The 20,369-nt window shown below is 38.1% G+C and overlaps 1 protein-coding gene across 4 annotated transcripts in view; it reads left to right on the top strand.

Annotated features, from left to right (window-relative positions):
* Positions 1–20,369, top strand: part of LOC145668138 (E3 ubiquitin-protein ligase RNF180-like) — a 75,067-nt gene that overhangs the window by 8,290 nt on the left and 46,408 nt on the right. Inside the window, exon 1 of one of the 4 annotated variants that reach the window (XM_081735707.1) lies at positions 571–704. The exons of 1 other annotated variant lie outside the window; for it this stretch is intronic. The gene's annotated coding sequence lies outside the window, so the exon portion shown is untranslated. Of the gene's footprint in view, positions 1–570; positions 718–800; positions 897–20,369 lie in introns of those variants that run through there. 2 more of the 4 variants (XM_081735709.1, XM_081735708.1) reach the window with 2 other exon arrangements.

Here is a 20,369-nt window from a genome sequence, read left to right as displayed (position 1 = left end):
AAAGATGATAATAACTGGGGACAAGGTGCGGACTGTAAAGGAATCTTCCACCCCCTCAGGAGTGATGGGTGTCTGGCGATACTTTTATTCGTCACGTGAGGTTTTGGGTTGTAATGGAGGAAAACCACATCGTCAATATCTCAATTACCTTGTCGCTTTTTCCTAACGGTTGCTAGCAGATGGGGAAATGTGCAACAGTAGTGTTCTGCGCTGATGGTTGGTTACACTTCGTTCTATTAACATTGAGTCTTCTGGTATTTGCTGTTGGAGTTAGTCAGTGACAACCTTCAAGTACACATCGTACTCCAGTGGTGTTGTGTTGAGAAAACTTTGTTCACATATACATTACACTTACATCTCTCCTTTCTGTACATTTACTTCTTCATAATCAACTTTTTTCTTTATTATATATTTCTCAGCTCCCCCAGCTTTTTAGCCCTATCCATCTGGTTACTTAGCTTCTTTCACTATCTGAATTTATCTCTTGATTTAGACGTTTTCCCAATTTTGACGGTTTCTCTTCCAGATTGTGAGCTTTATTTTGGAGAATTTAACTTTCATGTAAAATATTCTCCTTGTGAGGTAAACGTAAGGCAATGTTATATTTGTAGTCTACACGAAATAAGCCCGAGGTAATATTTTAACCGTTAGAGGTATTGTAGAAGAAGACAATGGAGTATTCTGTCATATGATAGATTGAAATGGTAAATGAATAAGGTTGGAGTGTAGGGTAGTCGTTAATATATTTTAGTAAACTGTAGTTTCCATCTATTCTGTAAAGAACACTAGTCAATAAACAAGAATATTATTTATGAGAGGTCTGCTGTTTCGTCTGGTGGTAATCCTCTACTAAGTGCCAACAAAATTTTGATTAGGAATTTGTAGTTACGATTTTGGTAATTTTACGGTTTGTGTGGGCCTATGTTTAGCAGAAGGGGTCCAGCTCTTTTCTCTAAAAAAATGTTACAATTTTGGTAATTTCTGTTCACATTCGGTTAGTTTGCGGTAGGGTTGGTTAGTTTGAGTTAGATTAGGCTAGTTTAGGTTACGCTAGGTTAGTTTAGTTTATGTTATATTAGTGTAGGAGTCCCGCATAATTTTCCAAAAAATGATAGAATTTCGCTTATTTCTACTAATATTACGTTAGTTTAGGTTAGTTCAGGCTAGCTTACGTTAGTTTAGGTTAGGTTAGGTTAGATTTGGTTACGTTATGTTACGTCTAAGTACTTGCATCACTCATTTCTCCTGTGCCACTTCAATAAAAGGATGGTTCAAGTTAAAAATAAGCAAATACAAAAGGCCTATGTTCAGCAGAAGGGATCCAGCTCTTTTCTCTAAAAAATGTTACAATTTTGGTAATTTCTGTTCACATTCGGTTAGTTTAGGGTAGGTTAGTTCAGTTTATGTCATATTATAGGGGTTCCGTATAATTTTCCAAAAAGAATAGAATTTTGCTTATTTCTACTAATACAAGGTTTGTTCAGGTTAGGTTAGGTTAGATTTAGTTACGTCTAAGTACTTGCATCATTTATTTCTTCTGTAAATTTTGTGTTTTTACGTGCTTATGGACACCATGTACTAAACATACTCCATAGAAAAAGTATACGTGCACTTTTAGGTAAGATCCGTTATATCTTGAAGTATATTGTTAAAGGAAAAGGCCAAAGGGGTGCAGGTCAAATCGAGGGCCGTCACATGTTGCAACGTGGTAAAATTGTCCAACAACCATTCACTGTCGACTTTTGCCAATGTCATTTCAGAACGTCAACACGATCTTCACACTTGAAAATGTAACTGCTCCTTCATTTCTTTATTTTCACTACTTTCCTATACTTACTACATTTTTGCTTTAATTTTAATAATCGTACCTGTTCACAACACATAACTTTTTCATCACCAACGTAAGTTGTTACAACACTCAGTCAAAATGTTATATCCGTCAGATCAACTACCATATTTGAATTCGCATTACACCGTAAAGTCTGGCATCACCACTCAAAATAGTACGATTTCACCTTTTTTCCTGTAAGTTTTACATATTCTTCATATTTCTGGACCTACTCTCCCTGAGTCAACCGTTTACAAGTGTTGAGCTACTAAAAATCATTACAACTGTTGTACAATGGTCAAAAAATAAGTGCATATGGAAAATAAGTCCCTACAGAAGCATTTCTGTCCGCGTTAGCACTGGTCCACTAGCTTTGCTCTGCTTGACTCGGTTAGATAGCATTCGTGCTTTTTAGTAGACACTTAACATAGGCTCATTTGTGCTTTTTTACGGTGCAGGTCAAGTTCAACCACACAACTCAAAATAATGTTATAAGATTATAATCCACTAATTTCCTTATTGTCCTCCAAAGAATCTGTATTGCACGTAGCAATACCTCAAAGTTCAGTGGGCCACCAGAAATAATTGTTGAAAAAATTAAAATTCTTTCAGGATTTCCGTGCAATGCAGTGTCCACCAGTGTTGGGCAAATTTCAGTTGAATTAACAATTAACAATTAATCTGTAAATTTAATTGTTAATTGCAATTAACAATTGAAATAAGTAATGGTTAATTGTTAATTGCAGTTGGCCATTGGAAAAGGAGAATCAATTGCAATTGATCAATTGATTGAAAGTAATTGCAGTAGAAAGTAATTGCAATTGAATTCTGTAATTCAATTGCAATTGAAATTAATTGGCAATTGATTCAATTGCAATTGATTTCCACAGCAATTACTTTCAATTGATTGATCAATTGCAATTGATTTTCACTGATTAATTTTCAACACTGTAGTTCAGAGAGGGCGTGGGGCAATGAAAACTTAAGCCACGACCAATTGACTCACCACCCATCGTGACCCACGACCCACCATGACCCACCACCCACCATAAACCACTCTTACCCACTGTGACCCACAGACCCACCAAAACCCATTGTCATCAACTCTGACCCATGATTCACGCCCTCCTCTCTATTGACTTAATAAACTTGTTTAAACTTGTAATAAAACAAGCCTATGAAATTATCACTCATCGGAGTTTGAATTTCTACGATCAATCGCTCAAGCACCGCACTAATAGAATAACGGCGGATCTGACCTTTCTAATATAAATAAAATAGTTTGTTCGTGTATCTGTCTATCTATCTTTGTGCGGCCTGGGGACGAGACAAGTGGACCGAAACTTTTCAAAATTTGGTCACGGATAGCTTGGTCTAGGCCCCAGACCAAGACAAAGACTTTAATTCCTTACTAGGGGGTCTCCAGGGGACGTTTACCGGGACCGGTCTGGGGACCAGAAAAGTCGACCGAGAGTTACCAAATTTTGGTCAAAGATATCTTGGTCTAGGTCCCACACCAAGGCAAAGCGTTTTCAACAAAATTCGAACCAGGGGGTCTCAGGGGGGCGTTTAACGGGACATGTAAAAGTAGAACGATATCAGTGTCGATTTCATAGTTTTCGCGGTCGCTGAGATCAATGGTGGAACTCCGATTGCATTAACTTCCAAATTCACCGTATTCGGCTGCGGGCCGTGGGTCAACGGGGGGGGGGGGGAATACTGAAACGTAAAAGTAATCCAAAATGACCTATATTAGTGTCAAATCCATAGTTTTCGCGGTTGCTGATATCAATGACGACACTACCATTAGCGATGACTTTCAAATTCATCCACCGTTGTATGCGGGCCTTGGGTCACCAGAGGGGGGAATTCCGAGACATGTAAAAATAATCGAAAATGACCGATATTAATGTCAAATCCATAGTTTTCGGGATAGCTGAGCTCAATGGTGAAACTCAAGACCGCGTTTACTTTCATATTTAGCCCCCATCAGCTAAGAAAGGGGGGCATTAAGGGGATCACGAGACATGTAAAAATAATCCACATTGACCGATGTCAAATCCGTAGTTTTGGCGGTGGCTGAGATCAATGGTGATACTTTCATTAGCGATGATTTTCAAATTTAGCCACCATTGAATGCGGGCCGGGAGTCACCGGGGATGGGGGAATTGCGAGACATGTAAAAATAATGGAAAGTGACCGATATTAGTGTCAAATCCATAGTTTTCGCTGTCGCTGAGATGAATGGTGATACTTCCACAGGCGTTGACTTCCAAATACAGCCCCCATCGGCTGTGGGCCAGAGGCATTGTTTTTTTTTTTTTTTTTTTTTTTTCAAAATTAGAACCAGAGGATTATAGGGACTTTTACCGGCAAATGTAAAAAGTAGTAGAAAATGACAGATGTTAGTGTCACATTCATAGTTTTCGCGGTATTGGTTGGGGGTTAGTGGGGGCCAGAGGAAATTTTTCACAATACGAACCTAGGGGGTCTGAGGGGTTTTTCACCGGGACATGTAAAAGTAGTAGAATTTGTGTCGAATCCATATTTATTGGGGTTGCTCAGACGTATAGTGACACCCCCGATAGTGTATACGTTCAAATTCAGCCCCCATCGGCCTTCCCAATGAAAACACATTCACGTTGTTGGATATATATTCACACAAAATATATCCAATTTTAGAAATGTTTCTTAATTGTTCTCCTGTTGTTCAGTTCGTTTACATTGATATTTTATCTGATCCATGCGAAGAACGGGCGTAACAGCTAGTACGAAATGGTAAAGTGTTTGTTATGGAACAAATTATAATGAATTCAATTATATAGATAATAATTATAATTAATAATTATTTCCTTGTTGAATTATAGATACTTTTCAGTGGAAAACTGAATAAAATTTAAAAGTCCCAAATCAACGTAAAGTAGACCAACGTAAAGGAAAAATGTATAAAATTTTCCATATAATTAAGCTTACAAACTTAAATGGAAATTTAGCTTAATTACATGGAAATTTTTTGTGTCGTTTTGTGCGCCTATTTCCTCGTTTTCTGCGTCACCGGAAATGGGTCAATGTTATCCTACAAATATGGCGAAACAAGTTAATGCTGTTCCGTCAGGAACGATTTCGAGGTCGTTTCCTTCACATCATCTTGCCGTTTTGTAAGCCTATTTCCACGTTTTGTGAATCAATGGTAGTGGTCGAAATGGGCATTCAATGTGGGAAGAAAAATGATCCACTCTCCCACCAGTATCCAGTCGCTTTTTCGCATTGTTTAGTGCATGTTTTTACCGTTTCTGCGCATATTTTCACGTTTTGTAGGCCAACGAAAGTGGGTCAAAGACGACCTACAAATATGGCAGAAAAAGACATATCCATTCCACTTTCAAGGTCCATTTTGACCCTCTCCCCCTGATGCATAAAGCGACACAAATCATGCATAAAAAATGTGAAGAAAACGACCTCGACATTCGATGGTGACGGAACAGCATTAAGTTATTCCGCTATACTTGTAGGCCATTTTGACCCATTTTCGTTGTCGCACTAAAGTGGAAATAGGAGCACAAAACAGTACAAAGCAGGCATTATACGATGCGAACGAAACGATCTCCAAATTCGACAGTGGCGGAACAATGGCTCTATTTCCTCACACATTGATGGACCATTTTGACGCATTTCTGGTGATGCTCAAAACGTGGAAGTAGGCGAACAGAACGGTACAAAATACACACTAAACGATGCGAAAGAACCAACCCCGAAATTCGATAGTGGCGGAACAGTGAGCCATTTAACTCCCACTTTAAAGCCCCGTTTAATTCACCTCGGGTGATGCACAAGACAAGAAATAGGCGCAGAAAACTTTTTTTTTTTTTTTAAAAAAAAAAAAAAGGGCATTAAACGATGCGAAAGTAACGATCTAGAAATTCGATAGTGTCGGAACAGTGGGTCATTTTCGTCACACTTTGGAGGCTCATCTTGACACACTTCTGGTGACGAACAAAACGTGGAAATAGGGGCACAAAACGTAACAAAACAGGCACTAGTCAATGCGAAAGGAAGGACCTCGAAATTCGGTAGTGGCGGAGGAGTGAGTCATTTTCGTCACACTTTGGAGGCCCATTTTGACACACTTCTGGTGACGCACAAAACGTGGAAATAAGGGCACGAAACTGCACGAAAAATTCACTAGTCGATGCGAAAGGAAGGACCACGAAATTCGATAGTGACGGAGAAGTGGGTCATTTTCGTCACACTTTGGAAGCCCATTTTGACACACTTCTGGTGACGTACAAAACGTACAAAACAGACACTAAACGATGCGAAAGAACGGACCCCGAAATTCGATAGTGGCGGAACAGTGAGCCATTTAACTCCCACTTTAAAGGCCTGTTTAACTCACTGACGCACAAGACGAAGAAGTAGGTACATGAAACTTTTTTTTTAAAAATAGGCACAAAACGATGCAAAAGAAACGACCTAGAAATTCGATAGTGTCGGAACAATGGGTCATTTTGGTCACACTTTAGAGGCCCATTTTGACACACTTCTGGTGACGCGCAAAACGTGGAAATAAGGACACGAAACATACACTAGTCGATGCGAAAGGAAGGACCACAAAATTTGGTAGCGGCGGAGCAGTGGGTCATTTTCGTCCCACATTCGAGGCCCATTTTGACCGTCTTTCAGTGACGCACAAAACGTCGAAATACACGCACAAAAGGGTACGTGATGTGAAATTAACGACCTCGAAATTCGATAGTGGCGGAACAGTGGGTCATTTTCGTCCCATCTTGGAAGCCTATTTTGACCCACTTCTGGTGACGCACGAAACGTGGAAATGGGGGCACGAAACAGCACGAAAATTCAGTAGTCGATGTAAAATGAAGGACCTCGAAATTCTTTAGTGGCGGAGAAGTGGGTCATTTTCGTCCCCCCTTCGAGGCCCATTTTGACCATCTTCCAGTGACGCACAAAACGTCGAAATAGGCGCACAAAAGGGTACGCGTTGTGAAATTAACGACCTCGAAATTCGATAGTAGCGGAATTCTTGGTCATTTTCGTCCCATCTTGGAAGCCCATTTTGACCCACTTCCCATGACGCACGAAACGGAAGTAGACGCACAAAACGGCACAAAACGATGTGAAAAAAACGACCTCGAAATTCATTGGTGGCGGAAGAGCAATAATTTGTTCCGCCATATTTGTAGGCCCATTTTGACCCACTTCCGATGATGCACAAAATGTGGGAATAGGTGCACAAAGCGACACAAAACACGCACAAAGGATGCAAAACAAAGTACCTCGAAATTCGTTGGTGGTGGAACAAGTTAATGACGCCGTGAGCACCAATATAAGTATATACTGTAGTTCTTACCAGGGGGCGCGGTGGGTCAGTGGTAGAGCGTTCACCTCCGGTGCTTGAGGTCCCTGGTTCGATCCCAGCTCGCACAGTTTGGACTTTGTGGTGGACAAACACCGTGCTCGTGGATTTTCTCGGGGTTCTTCCGTTTCCTCCCACTTTCTTCATGTCATTCACTTCTCATCATCACCGTCTCCTTTAGCCTAACCGGCATAAGCATGGGACGTAAAACTAAAGATTTCATATCATTTTTGTAGTTCTTACCATCAAGGCTGAGAACTGCACGGTCCAATTTTTTAGCCAAAGTAGAAGCCCAACCGGAATAGTGATGTCAACCGGTTCGGCTCGGTTCAACAGAGCGTACAGCTTGAGCTGGCTTGGTTGGGATTACCCATCGACTGGGCTCAATTGAGCCAATGGCTTGAACCGGCTCGGTTGGGGTAAGCAATCAGCTCGGTTCGGTTCGGCTCGAGGTGGCTCGGTTGGGTAAGCTGTTGGCTCGGCTCACTTCTCGGTTCGGCTCGATAAGTGAATGAGCTGTGAGCGAGCCGCTTGAGTTGTTGACAACCCTAAACCCGGGTCGACCAGTTTTAAACATGTTTGGCTGGAGTCCCATAACTTCTAACAATTTTTGGCTCGAGCCCGAATACTTGCTCCTCCTGAACTCAAACCAAGAACCTCGTGACCGATGTCCTTGCCTTCTGAAGATTTCTTGACTACCGAGATCGACAGTTAACTAATTTTTAGTATTCCGATACAAACTGCCTATATTCCATGTTTATACAGGTACACGGTGTTATAATAATAATTAGTTATAATAGTAGTAGTAGTATCATTGATAATTATATTGCCCTATGTAGGATACTTGAAGATAGTAGTACTTGCAACTACACAAAGGATTTAGCTCGAATTGGCTCGACTCGACTGGAAACTCGATCCGAATTCGAGTCGAGTTGGGGGAAATTTTTCGAGCCGAGATCTCGAGTCGAACTCAAAGATATCTGCTTCGAGTCGAGTCGAGTTTTAAAGAAAACTCGCTCGAACTCGCTCGTGCTCATTCCTATTGTATGCATGACGGGCATATAGAGTTCTTTCGAGGGTTATAGAACCATAAACATAATATATTTAAAAAATACTTAATTTCACGGCTTTCTTCCCAGGGGGGAAAGGGATGGTAGGTATCCAGCATTTCTTATAAGTACCTTATTTGAAATATGTAAAACAGTAACAAGTGGACAATACAATATACACATATCTTCTTATCTTCAGTTTTAATTGCTGATTTCAATTGCAATTAACAATTACAATTAACAATTACAAGTTTCAATTGTCAATTGCAATTAACAATTGAATGTTTCAATTGCACCCTTTGCAATTGACAATTAACAATTAAAAGTTTCAATTACCTAGTGACCAATTAACAATTAACAATTGACGAAAATTTAATTGCAAATTTTATGATTGAATTCAATTGCAATTGAAATTAATTGTCAATTACAAATTGAAATCAATTGCAATTGATTTTCAGAGCAATTACTTTCAATTGATTGATCAATTGCAATTGATTTCAATTGATTTTGCCCAACATTGGTGTCCACACATGTACATAAAAACTAGTGCAAGAAATACTATCTAACCTGGGACAATGTTTAGCAGTAGGGGTCCAGCTATTTTTTTCTAAACAAATGTTATAATTACGGCAGTTTCTGTTCATATTAGGTTAGTTTCGGTTAGGTAGGTTACTTTATGTTAGATTATATTAGCATAGGGATCCGGCATCATTTTCGAAAAAATGATAGAATTTCGCTTATTTCGGGTTAAGTTTAGAGTTACCCCTCCGCTTTTTATAAAAATCAGGAAAATTTACAGGAGAAATGAGATAAGAAATGATAATTTGAAGTTTTTATTTGATGTTTAGGAATGTAAGTTCGGGAGGAGAGTTATGTTTAATACGGGAAAAGATATGTGGAAGTTAGTACTATTTGCCGGATGCGGAAGCATTGCAGAAGGTTTCAGCAGCATGGTAGTTGTAAAATATGGCGAATATGGCGAACAGGTGTAACGGATGCGCAAAAATAATGAAGAAAACCTTTTAAATATTTGTCAAGCACACGGAATACTGAAGTTAAGTGAAATGTAACAATTTTTAATACTTTAAGCACAGTTTTCTGTATGTTGCAAAGTCCAAGGGCAACTTCAGACTGGAGGGGCAACTCTAAACTTAAGCCCTTATTTCTATTAATATTAGGTTAGTGCAAGTTAGGAATGTTATCTAATCGAGTTAGTGCATGGCGAAGCTGGTGTGTCCATACAGAAGCGTGGGGGGCGTCTGAAGAGAGCAAATGCATCAGCGACGGTGAGTATCCGCGTAAACGAAGGCACTGAAAACACCGAGTTTTCGCAATGATATGAGTTCCTATAGCACTTATAATGGTTTCACATTATTTACTCTATACTTGTAAACATAGCATACAGCTTTTGTAGACTGTCTAAATTCTCTGCCGACGAAAAATAGTATCTGCGGAACAGGTTTACCTGCGTTAGAATTTCTGAAATAATAGGACAGTAGGAAATAATAGGATATTAGAAATTACTCTTGATTTATATCCTCTGATATTTTGAATGTAGTAGATTAAATGACGCTGAATTTTTAAAAGTAGAAAAACAACATTAACTGCCCAGGTAAGCCTTTAGATTAATCCTTCACCCTCGAACATTGTAATCAAAGACATAACAGGAGACCATACATTGTGCGATACTGAATTACATTAACCGTTCAAGTGGTGGAAGGGATGTTAAATTATGAACTAAGCAACCAAATCATACTTAGTAAATATTATTTCTGCAGTACAAAGACATTATATATAATCAATATCGGAGTTTGCCATTCGCACTATATGATTTCAATGTAATTTCAGCAGTTCTCGATTGGAGTACATTGAAATTGGAACGCAATATGGTGGTTCGGATTTTACATAAAACTGTCGGTTCACATCTTATATATAGCCCGGATGCTGTACTCCAAAAATAACCAATCGTTGGACACCACAGAAGCACGTAATTCAATTACTATAGTAGAACAAGTAGCAGTGTCATTTGTACACCGCGTAAATAAGTTTGGTTTCTGTAGCATGATCTTTTGTTAATTAATTTTGAAGCCTGAAGTTGTAGTACAGGGTGTCCACCCACCGGGAAATAGCCGTGAATAAGCCGTGAATTTCTCCAAAGAACCGGGAAACACGACGATAATAGCCGAAGAAGGCCGAAAGTTAAAAACGCAAGGCGTAGCTCAATTGTTTTCTACCGATAAGTCACTGGGCGCTTCTGAATTCATGATTCGTTGGATCGGTTCCAGCGTCATCCTGTCGGTATCCACCGTTTGGGGCGTCCGAATTCAGCATCAATGGTGAATCGCAGGTGAACGTGGCAACGGTGAAACAGGCGCCCGCTTGAATCCTACGTTGTGGTTCGCTTATCGACCATGTTTTGTATTTTAAAAAAAGAATAGAGTAGTGATGCGTCAGAGGGGGTTGTTTGAAGCCTGAAAGAGCGCTGTGTTGTAGTCAGTAATCATGTGTGTGGTCTTCTGTTTTGGCCTTGGTCTTTTAAGAAAAAAAAAAATATGAAGAATTATTTAACTATAATTCAACTTTAAGTAGTACGAATTGTTTCTTTGATGTATTCTTTATTATTGTTTTTGTTTAAAATGAATAGCAATGTAAAAATGAATGCGAATAGTAAATGGCGGGAATGAGATTGTCTAGTTGGCAGTTATGATTTCTTGTTTAGTAATAGGTCTGGTTCTACAATCTCCTGATACCATTAACCACCAGATAAGTTAGCAAGATGTTGCTGCAGTAGTTATTATTTTACGTAAAATAACACATTAGTACTGTGGTAAGTGGTATCATTCCATTATCTTATCTGACGATTAAGAGACTTGAGGAAATTGTAAGGCTTGCCCGGAGGGAATATTTATTGGTATACAACTTTATTGAGTAATTTAAAACTTTCAGCAAGATGTTGCGGCAGTAGTTCTCATTTTACACAATATATATTATATTGTGATCACTTATCATTCCGTTCTTATCTGACATTTAAGCGGCATCAGGAGGTTGTAGGACTGGTCCTCATAAAACGTTTATTAATGGCGTACAAGTTTATGGAGTATCTTCAAAGCTGGTTTTAAAAATGCTTCAAATGTGCGGATGTGAGCAGATATGTAAAACGAAAACAGTTTTCAGGCGCGGAATGCCAAAATAAAGGAGGGCATTAATTTTCTGGAGTAGGCAAAAGTTACTTCTGCATCACGAAGTGACTAAAAATGACAAAATAGTCAGTAAGAAAGTCATTTGTCCATTCTTTTTAAATCACATGTGGTAACATCAGCACAATAAGTACAAGGGACCATATTACGTCTTGATGGTCATTATTCTCTTAACAGTATGGAATAACAGTAGAAAGGTTTTTGTTACAGTGATTCCACACCACAGAAAATAAATAAATTGTTCATGAACATGTATGAAACAGCGAGTGTGGGATTGCGTCTGATGAGCAATCGCCACTCCGGTCCCGGCAATAATCCACTTTAATGTAAGCGAAATATTGAAGTTTCTTGCACAAATTCTTGAGGCCAATCTATACAAACTGTGATAGTAAGTACAAACACAAATAACGAAACAAATCTAACATAACCAGACCTGACCTAACCCAACCTAACCAAAACTGACCTTATCTAACCAAAATTAGGCATTTTTTTAAAAAAGAACTTTTTTGGGTAAGAAATTCTGGCCCCTATCAGGCCGATATTATTATGCTTTCTTATTATTTTTTATTGCCTAATACAGTGGAAAAATCAGCTGGAGGACTTTCATTTGCGTTGTGAATGGATTAACTCATGTTGCGTTTAAGAAGTCATCCAAAACTAATAGTCATCAAAGTACATCCACCGATCATTGTCATAAAAACTCGTCCGACACTAATAGTAAGCAAAGTTCATCCACTGATCATTTGCTTCTTCGACTGAGAATGACACATCTTTTTCTTGTCAGTCAGGCAGTATTCATTCTACTTCTTAACCGACTATTAAACGTTACATATTAGCAGATTCAGTTACTAAAGCTGAGGTGCTTTGGTGTTTACAAATTGTGATGAACCATATGTCTCTCCGAGAAGCTGAGCGTTGTGCATCAACATTTAAATTGATGTTTTCGGACAGTGATATTACAGAAAAATTGCAATAGCATCGAACTAAAGTTGGGTGCACAGTAGTGTTTGGATTAGCACCTTATTTCGAGCGAGAACTTCAGAGGTTATTAAAAGACTGCACCTACGTTGTGATCTGCTTCGACGAATCATTGAATAAAGTTTCTCAGAGGCAACAAATGGATTTACATGTACGATTTTGGGATTCAAATAAATCTCTTGTTACAACAAGATGTTTACATCTGTTTTTCTCGGATACTCAACAGCGTCAGATTTGTTAAAAGGTATCAATAAAAAGGTATCTTCGGACGTTTTAAAGAAACTCATTCAGGTGCAACTTATTCAGAATGGGCCAAGTGTCAATTTTAAATTATTGACAGATTTGCAACTTGAACTGCAACATACGCCGGAAAGTCCAGTGTTGTTAAGCATTGGTAGTTGCGGTCTTCATGTAGCTAATGGGGCGTTCAAAACCGACATGCAGAAGACAGATTGGGACTTAGTGGGGTTTTTACGTGCTTTGTCTTATTTATTCAAAGACTCGCCAGCACGAAGGCTGGACTACATTTATTACACTGAATCTGATATTTTCCCAAAGAAGTTTTGTGCTGTTAGATGGGTAGAAAACAGTGACGTTGCATCTCGAGCCTTATTAATGTTGCGTGTGTCAAGAAGGACAAGAAAACACCTAACTCGACAACGTTCTCATTTGTAGAGAAAAAATTTGCACGACAAAATGCTAGCACCAAAATTAGCATTTTCCTCAACTATTGCTTCAATGGTGGAACCATTTCTGACCTAATTTCAAACAGACTAACCCATGGGACCCTTTTCGTATGAAGAGCACACTTCTTTCGTACAAAGATTAATGGAAAAAATAGTGAAGGGTGATGTTCTTAATAAAGCAGGTGCATCTGTTCAAAAAATAGATATATCAGATCCAAACAATCTTCTTCCTGCTAAAGATGTGGACATAGGCTTTGCAACTAGGGATGCCATGTGTGGAATCAAGGAAATAACGGATCTAGACAAGCTAACACTGCGACGAACGTGCAGAGAAGCTATCGCAGCGATGATTAGTAAAATAATGGATAGGTCACCATTGAAATACAAACTTACTCGAGCTATTTCGTGTCTCGACCCTGTGCTTATTGGTCACAACCTGACACTAGCGGAGAAGCGTTTGACATTATCTTTGGAGGAGATGGTAGCTAAACAATGGTTTACGGAAGCAAAGCAGATAAAATTATGGGACAATATTGGAAGGTATTTTCGTCACCTGAATCTATTCATCAGTGCAAAACATTTAAAAGAAAGGAGAAGCGTCTGGATGCACTTCTGTTGTTTTATGTTGAACTTCTTAGCGTATTCAGTGAGGACAGTGTGCAAGATCTCAATGATTTTATACAATGTATTTTGATACTGTCACACGGAAATGCATCAATAGATAGAAGATTTTCTGTAAATTCTGAATGCATTTTTGAGAATCAAACAGAGAGCCTTATTGCCATGAGACAAGTGTATGATGGTGTGAGTGCATTAGGTGGATTGGAGTCAATTAAAATCAGCAAAGATATGATACATGCGGCCAAAAATGCGTATGCTCGGTATACTGAACGTTTGAAGAAAAAGGAGAAGGATTTGAGTGAAAAGGAAAAGATGGAAAGAAAGAGAAAACGTGTGACGCGAGAAAGACTGGAATTGGAAGCTAAAAAGGCAAAGTAATTGCTGAGCCAAAAAAAGAAGCTGCTCTTCTGGAAGAAAAAATCAATGCACTTATCGGAAAGTAATGAAAACAGGTAAGAAAATATAATTTCTTTCGATAGTATAATTTTATGTTGTTCGGGTGGGAACTAAATAATAATCCTTCCGCCTCTTTCGCAAAATATTTGTCTTTTAGTGCCAGTTATAACCGGGAATTTATCTAGTAGAGCCGGGAAAACCGGGAATTTCAAAACGCTTTGAGAGTGGACACCCTGTAGTAGATTTTTGCGATAGCTGTCAACGTTAGTACCGAAATGGTTTGTTTCTACCAGTTCGAATAGAAAGCTAAGAGGAAAAAGTGAAACGAAATATTTCACTTTAACGTCTTGCGATTATGTCTTTTAGGATAAGGGAGACAGATGATTAAGACAAGTGGATGACAATGGAAGAATTTGTTGTATCAGAATGTGGGAGGAAACTGGAGTACCTCAAGAAAACCCACGGATACGATGTTGTTGACCAAAAATTTACTTGGCCGGGAACCCCACGCATGTAAATGCTCTACCACAGAGGTACCGTGCCCCCAAGAGTTAAAGAGAGATTACATTTATTCTTAAAGCGTTACATCGATTCCAAGAAACCGCTTCTCGCTATCTGTAATCGTTTTTTACTCCATGTGTACATCAATATTGAAACAGGAAGTTTGAGTGGATTTCTATCACTTCCGATTTTAGTAGAGAGTTAAGAATGGAGATGAACTGTATTTATGAGAGATTTAATCAATTTGAGGAAAACGCTTCTCGCTATCTGTTACGGTTTCTACTCTATAGTGATCTTCGTAAAAACGGAAAATAGTTAATTTTTACCACTTTCGGTATGAATATCACGCCATTAGTGAACTCTATTCCTAAATCTTGACCCTCTACATTTTGGTCAAGATTGATCCATCAAGTAGTTCTCGTAATTCTTGTCTCTCGGAGGGACACACACTCTCAGAGAGAGAGAGAAAAAAAACGACGGTAAATATATAAAAGAGTTGGTAAACCAATATCATTAAAAATTGGAAAAATTTGAAGAAGTCTTTATCAAAAAAATGAACAGAAAATTGTTGTAAACTAGAACAATGATGTCATTTTCAATTATGGATCAAATCCTTACATTTTTGGCCCAAAGAAACTTCCGAAAGGCCTAATTAAACCCGAAAAGAACAACATGAACCCAGATGGGTAGGGTTTTTACCCCCCCCCCAAAAAAAAAAGCCTTTTACATAATCGGACTATACTGGAAATGAGAAATTTTGAAAAAACTTTTCCAAAAAAGCCAACTTTTTTATTTAAAAAAATAAGTCCATTTAATACCACCTTTTCCTTCTTTTAATCTCTGACTCCTGATCTTGACGTACAATTTTGAGAGAAGAAAAGGAATCTTCAGTCAGGACGGTTGGCCTAGGGATTTAAATCCTGAGTTTAATAGCGGCTGGATTTTTCACAACTTTGATGTGAAATGATCACATATTAAATATAATGGTTGCATCGGGAATTTCTTTTTATATTTTTACCAAAGATTACTTTACTGATGACATGCTGAGAAAGATTACCGTACTTTTTTCATCTGGCGGTATCGCGGATTTTGACTGACTTACTTTCACTGCCGCGTGTGAAAATAAGAGTTTACAGTGGCGTAGAAAATGCTGCAGCACGGTTACTACGAAAAATACAAAGTTTCGATTTGTACTACTATAAAGTAGAGATATTGCTCTTAATCGTAATATATATATATATATATATATATATATATATATATATATATATATATATATATATATATATATAAACATGATAATGTTTTGGTAAAAGGAATTTTCAAAATCTCGAATGCAACCCTCGAATTTGTCATTTTCGAAAGCCTGCAAAAAATCAAAAGTACTTTAAACCACAAACAAAAATGGTTACCTCCAAAATGGATAATAACAAAATAAGTAAATAAAAATTGCAAAGTAAAAAGAATGAGCCGAAATAATGTAAATGAATCAATAAATACATGATGCATGTATTCCGATTGGAATAAGATAAATTGCAGAAGTTTCCATTCATTTAGTGCTTGGATTTCGAACTGTACATTCAATGATGCATAATATATTTTCCCATCCCATTCACTACTCAGAAAGTAGAACTCAGATCTTGTCCAACGACCTTCCTAGGACACGTTTCTCATTAGTTGAAACTAGAGATGCAGAAAAGCCGGCTTTTTTGAATCGATGGTTTTTTGCACATAAAAAGCTGGCTTTTTGGGGAAAATGAGAATTTTGGAAATTTTGGCTTTTTTCATTTTTATGATTTTTCTTTTTAAATAGCTTTCTTGTAGTATACTCTAAAGTTAAATAAGATTTCATGACCTAAATGCCATATTTCGCTCTGGAATTCACCATCATGATGGATGGAGCACATGTTTTATGAATTAAAGTAAATAAAGTACGTAGTATTTGACGGCAATATTAGAGGCTATTTAACTTTATTTTAACTTCTGAGTTATCGACATTTTTTTTCTTAGATCATTTCATTTTTACTCATCCATGTTTCATTTCTTACAGCTTAGTACTCTAGCTTCTAGTACATGATTAAACTTACGTTTTTCAATATATCCATTTGAGCGTACGTTTTTCAATATATCTGTCAGAGCGTACTTCCACATTTCTATTATACTCTAGCTGTGCAATGATTTAGCAATAATCTTCCGGATACAACCTTGAATACCATTTGATAGAAGTAATCAGTAGCTGATTTAGAAAAGTACTTGGGAAGGGTTTCTTTGATTAATGTTTGGTTTTGCTAATAATCCCTAATTTTTATTTGGGAGGAGCTTGAAGTTTATGAGTACAGGGTAACAAATATTTCGTTTCGTTTGTATATTTAGCAATAATGTTCCGGATACAACCTTGAAGACTATTTTATATAGGTACTGATAATCAGTGGCGGATTCAGAAAAGTATTTTTGGACGGGGGTCTTATTAATGTTTAAGTTTTTCTAAAAATTCTTAATTCTTTTTATTTGAGGAGAGCTTGAAGTTTACGAGTAAAGGCATAACTAATATTTAGTTTTAGATATTCCGTAATTTCGGGATACAGGCTTCAATCCCAAAGACATCCCCACCCTAACCCCCTTCGCAAATCCGTCACTGCTGGTAATTACTAATAACAACAATTTAAAAACGTTAAGAAAGGAAGTCGACCAGGACTCTCAGTGCACGCAATCTCTCTTCATTCACAGATGGAATTAAGAAAAACTTGTCACAATAGTCGAATGCGGGGTTGAATCCCGGACTTCCCGATAGAAGCGCAAAAGCTAACCACTCACTCACTCATGTTTGTTGTGCAGTTGTGCTTAAGTGTATTCTCTCTCTCTCTCTATGGCTTATGAAATCCGAAGGTTCAATGCTGCGTTCACAAAAGCTCTCCATTAACTTCTATCCTTGCCCAATTCGATCCAGTTTCTACTCTGTATTCCTATTTCTGCGAGATCCATCTTAATATTATCCTCCAATCTGCGACTAAGTCTTCCTAATGGACGTTTTCCGATTGTATTTCCAGTCAAAACTTTGAAAGCGTTCCTACCTTCTTCCATTCTGGCTACATGACCTGCCCACCTGAGCCTCCTAGACTTGATGACCCTAACGATGTTTGGTAAACCGTATATGCGGTTCTTCGTTATGAAGTTTCCGCCATTCTCCATTTCCGTTCCTCTTGGGTCCAAATATTCGTCTCAGGATTTTATTCTCAAATATTTTCAGTCTGCGTTCTTCTCTCAGCGTAAGCGACCATGTTTCGCAATCATAAAGCACAACAGGCATGATTATCATTTTATATGTTTTAAGCTTTAAATTCGTCAACAGAATTCGCGACGACAGCATATTTTGAACTAAATAATAATACGAATTTCTTGATTTCAGACGACATTTAATTTCTTTGTGGATATGATTTTGGTCTGGTAATATTGATCTCAGATATTTGCAAGTATCCACTTTGTCGAAAGTATTATTTGATATTTTAACGCATTCATAATTTTGCCGTAGTACGTTCCTGGTGAACTTCCATGTATTTAGTTTTCTCTGCATTTACTTCTAAATCAATGTCGTTGCAAGCGTTTAATAAGGCTTCTGCATTTCTTTCGATATCAGATTTACATCATCAGCATACGCCATAATCTGGTGAATACCATTCAACTCTAGGCCCTGGTTTTCCTTATAGCGTACTCCGGAACAAAGTTGAATAATAAGTGCGATAACGCCTCTCTGTGTTCCGCTTCGTAAGGTCGGTCGGTAACCGAAACATGAGAATATTAAGTAGTTTCTTACTTCAGGTTGCAAACAATGTCAAGCAAATTACTACACTTAAACTTTGTCCTAAGATATTCAAGTATATTCAAATAATTGGTAATAAATATAAATAAATAGCTTGCTTTTCAAATAAACCTTAAACTGTTACTTTTATTTTTATTCTTTGTGTTATTAGCAGCATCGTACACATTTGAAAAACATGCATCGTATCTTTCGCTAAGCCGTTTCCCTAGTGAGTGGCGCAGACCTTTTCCCCTGTACCTACCAGTGACGTATTATAGGAAGCTAGCTTTAATGCGAGGCTGAGGAATTCAGAGTTGATTGGCAAGTTCCCCACCCCATCGCCAAGAAACGGTCACTCGACGGTCCTGGGCAAGGTTGCCAGTGCGTTGTCAAAAAATTCAGCTAATACTCACTTAATTCAAAGAGTTTATGCAATTATGCAATCCCTATCGAAGATCCCTGTATACGTGGACACACGCAAAATAGACTGTGATAACAAATGCTTTAGTTTTTTCTCCCTCGCTTCTTCGTCGCACTGCACTATGGCCTTACTACTTCTCTAGCTTCGCTGTGTATAGTTTGCCCTCTCTTACGCTGTGAAGCCATTGTCAAATGAATAATAAGCAACAAAACCGCAACCACAACAGCACCCAACAAATAACCAACTCACACTAACTCTTCAGAATGACATTCATGTGACAAATTTTTAACCCTGGCAACGCTGACATATAGAAGAAGGGTAAGGGAGTATTGCAAGAGTCTGGCAGAAAAATTGTTGAAATTTTTCCCCTTTTACCTCAGCCCCCGCTGGTAAACAAGCTAGCTCCCTATAATACAAACATTGTGGTCGTTGTTTTAAACGCACGAGTAACAGACCGGAATTCAATCGCAAGTTTCGACTAGTTAGAATCGTCACATGAGCGAAAGGAAGTGTTCTCCGTAATCAGCTAGCTCTGAAGTTTTTTTTAGAGCAATAAAAAACAATCAGTAGAAATGTCCATTGACAACTTTTCCGCACTATTGCGTTTTCGATATCCAAATAAGACTTTTCGCTCCGCCCTATTGTATATGTAATTTTGAATTATAATGCTGGAAGCATGAAGTCCCTATATGGGAATAGAAAATTAACTTTTGAGTTTTGTGAAAATTTATATGAACTATTTTTTACTTTTTATTATTATTATTTTTTCTATGCAGTTGTTTATTATTTTTGAATTTCATTCAGATTGATAGATTATCACAGAATTCAACGTCGAAGACATCCATACATTTTGCTTTGTGCATTTTCTGATATTTTATATCATGGTTATAATGAAGGTGAAATTTATGTCTGAAGTAGCAGCAATGTAGATGCTTAATCAATATATCGCCTGTTTATTTCGAGAACGGCATAACTCAAAAATCGCCCTTATTGACTTATGGGCAGAAAACGAAAGCTAATCTTGATGTCTATCTCTGGTGAAAATTTCATACATGTGCTTCCAAAACTGAGCGCTAGAGAACACTTTGTGTCGTTCTTGCGCCCATTTGTTTCCATTGCGTTTCGAAACTTTAAACGCTTCTCCTGAAAAGTTAGGAATTTTGAGTTATGTCGTTCTTGAAATAAACAGGCGATTTACCTAGGTATATATATATAATATAGATGGTGATCAGAAAAATGGAAACACCTGTAGTTGGCAACACGTCAGATGTATGGGTTGGCAGTGGTGTCGTGGCGCCCGCAGCACCGGACCGCTGGTGGTGGTGTGTTAGGTCGGTCTCCACACTACGTCAGGCGCAGTGGAACAGTAGTGTACAGTGGCTGCAGCAGACGGAGGTAGTGTAAAATGGGAGACCTCTCAGATTTTCAGAGGGCAAATTGTTGGTGCACGGTTATGTGGAGTGAATGTGACGGCAGTGGCTACTGTGTTAGGTGTGTCGCGTGGGACAGTGTCGAAGGT

Source organism: Thermobia domestica, chromosome 13 (genome assembly GCF_964235325.1).
Source record: "Thermobia domestica chromosome 13, izTheDome1.hap1.1, whole genome shotgun sequence".
NCBI classification, from domain to species: domain Eukaryota; kingdom Metazoa; phylum Arthropoda; class Insecta; order Zygentoma; family Lepismatidae; genus Thermobia; species Thermobia domestica.
Note: the sequence above shows the minus strand (reverse complement) of the source record. Positions and strands in the feature narration are given on the sequence as shown.